This window comes from Rhineura floridana, chromosome 20, assembly GCF_030035675.1.
Source record: "Rhineura floridana isolate rRhiFlo1 chromosome 20, rRhiFlo1.hap2, whole genome shotgun sequence".
Taxonomy (NCBI): domain Eukaryota; kingdom Metazoa; phylum Chordata; class Lepidosauria; order Squamata; family Rhineuridae; genus Rhineura; species Rhineura floridana.
Genome location: NC_084499.1, coordinates 13,653,609 through 13,656,928, shown reverse-complemented (window position 1 = coordinate 13,656,928; position 3,320 = coordinate 13,653,609).

Below are 3,320 nucleotides of genomic sequence, written 5' to 3'. Positions count from 1 at the left end.
GCTATTCTGCTAAGGGCGGTATATAAATTGAAATAATAAATAAATATATTTAGCAAGCCAGGGAAGGTGGTCATTTGTCACCAACATGGTGCTCCTGTGCACCCACAGAGTCCTCCTCCCCCTGCAGAAATAGGCTTGAAAGCAGTCTTTCATTAAGGACACGGAGCTGCCTTGCACTGAGTCCGACCATTGGTTCGTCCATCTCAGTATTGTCTGCAATGCGTGGCAGCAGCTCTCCTGGATTCCAGAGAAAAGGAGATGCCAGGAATTTGAACCTGGGATCTTTTTGCACGCAAAACGCATGTCGTATCATTGAGCTCTTGTCCGTCAAAACCCATGGTAAGATGCTAGTTCTCATGGTTCTGAATAAAGGGCTGAATTAAACAGCAGCCTAGGAAACTGCCTTATGCTGAATCAGACCACCTAGCTCAGTACTATCTACACTGATTGGCAGTGGCTCTCCAGATTTTCAGATAGGAGACACTCCCAGGAATACCTAGAGATGCCTGGGTATTGAACGTGGGGCCTTCTGCATGCAAGGCAGATGCTCTACCGCTGAGCTACAGCTTTCCCTTGCCGGATAGAATAGGTTGCAGTGTGTGTGTGTGCCCTTAACAGCTTCTCCAGTTTACAAACGTGCCCACAGATCCCCAAAGGTTGGCAATCCTTGATGTATGAACAAGTTTAACTAGGGGAGGCAGGTATTTGCACAATGGAGAAATTGCCTGGCAATAGATTTATGGCTGCAGTTGGACAATTAGTGCAAACAAACAGGCGTTGCTGCTGGTCCCCAAATCACAAGGCTTCGGTGTTTGGCTAAAAGTAATGAACAATCTTATTAAAGGGTTGAATCAGAAAACAAGCTGGCTTGACTCTCACCGCCCACTAGAGGTCACTGCTGCATACTTACATCCGCCCACCTATGCTTCCATGGGAATGCTCTGTCTTGATAGCACCTTTTAAGTGGTGGGGTTTTTGGGAGGGGGTATGATTGAAAGGATGTTTCAAACGTAGGCGGGGAGTTGCTGGTCTTTATCCCCCATCATCGAAATCGCCCCCATCTATTATTCACTTTAATGCAAAGCAGAGCAGCTTGCAACCGGTTTTTTTGCTCTGACCTTAAGGGATGAGCTTATTACAAACTTCAAGAATTTTAATTCTGTATTTTTTTAGAAGTGTGGTGCGAAAAAGATGAAGCTTCCATTTCCCCCATTGTATTCCCCATTAAGCTGTTTTCAACATCCTGAAAGTTTAAACGTCGCTTGTATCTATATCTGTGTCTGTATTCAGTGGGGGCTGGTGGGGCCCAATGGTAGAGGGGAGTCAGAGCCAATGGCAGGCAGAGTCTACTAATCCTAGTTTTGTCCCCCATCCTCCTCCCTGCTGAGTTACACAAGGGGCAACACTGAGGCTAAGGGAGGAGGAGGCTGGGCCACCCCCTTGGCTGGTTGTAAGTAAGAAGGCAAGTGAGGGCTGGCTGAGGGCAGAATGAGGTTGGTGGGGCAGCACCCCACTTGCCCTCATGGACCAGCCTCCACTGTGTGCATCTCTATTAGGAGTGCCAACAAAGTTCACTCATCTCTCCTTTGAGATAGCTGTTAGCAGACTCCCAATTGAAAACCACCTGTTATTTTGTAGATCGCGTTACCAAATAATTCCCCTGCTGGTTTTAAATTGTGTTAAATAATGTTTGGAGAGCCAGTGTGGTGTAAAGGTGTTGGACTATGACCCAGGAGACCATGAAGCTCATTGGGTGACCTTGGGCCAGTCACTGCTGCTCAGCCTCAGAGGAAGGCAATGGTAAACCTCCTCTGAATACTGCTTACCGCGAAAACCCTATTTGTAGGGTCGTCATAAGTCAGAATTGACTTGAAGGCAGTCCATTTCCATTTTCATATATACAAATATCTGATCTTGTTAATCCAAATTCCTCCCCTGGAAGGTTTTACATGCTGCCTAAAATCCACAAAGCCAACAATCCTGATGACGCAATTATCTCAGTAACAACGCAGCTACTGAAACGATTTCTCTGTACATTGACTTAAATCTGCAAAACATGGTGCAAAACCTCCCATCATATATCAAGGGCACCAATGACTTCTTACTTAAAACTGAGTCTTTAAACAAGCAGTATTAGTTCTACAACAAGACTATACTAGCTGCTTTGGATGTCGCATCTCTTTGCATCAATATACCGTGTAATGCTGGGATTCAGGCTTTAAGTGAGTCTCTTAACACCAGAAATGCTAACAATCCTCCAACAGAGGTTATCACAACTTTAGCTACGCTAGTCCTGACTTGCACCAACTTTACTTTCGATGGCGAACACTACTTGCAACTACAAGGCACAGCTATGGAGACTCGCATGGCTCCATCATATGCGAATCTATTTATGGGTAAACTGGAACAAGAGATCCTCAAAAAGGCCATTAACCAAACCACTTATATGGTGGTGGTACATTGATGACATCTTTATGGTCTAGACAAATGGCAAGGAGAGCATGTTATGTGCCTTCAAATTGATTACGACTTATGGCGACTCTATGAATCAGTGACCTCCAAGAGCATCTGTCATGAACCAGATCTTGTAAGTTCAAGTCTGTGGCTTCCTTTATGGAATCAATCCATCTCTTGTTTGGCCTTCCTCTTTTTCTACTCCCTTCTGTTTTCCCCAGCATTATTGTCTTTTCTAGTGAATCATGTCTTCTCATTATGTGTCCAAAGGTACGATAACCTCAGTTTCATCAGTTTAGCTTCCAGTGAGAGCATGGAAAAATCTAAAAATTACACCAACTCTATCCATCCATTTATTAAGTCTACATTTAACAGTACAAATGATATAAATGGTAGGGGCAAAATTCCTGGGAGAGGCCATTTAATCACCTCCTCTGCATCAAAGAGTGGTTCCAGACTGTCGATATATATATACACACACACAGCACACAGCAATGCCTCCCAAACCAAAGGGTCTTCAGTGTGGATTGCAACAGAGTCATTCTCCTTCCAGCTATAAGGACTAGAAGCATGCTTTTTGAAAGCAAGGGGAAACGAGAGCAAATGAACTAGCAATGGGTAAATCTGTCAGTTTCCATTTATCATTTTCCCCAGCCTTAAATTCGGTTCTCCAAGTTTCTGTGTGTTTATTATATTTTTTTTAAGTCCACATGAAAATTCACCAGCAATGTAGTGCGCAGGTCTCCCAACGTGCACACCTGAGTATGCAGTTTTGCCTAAAAGACTCATTTTTGCAATGCAAAAGCTAAAGTACTACATTGCAAAATTTGGAGCCGTGCAAATTTCAAAGGACGGCTGTGTTTCTG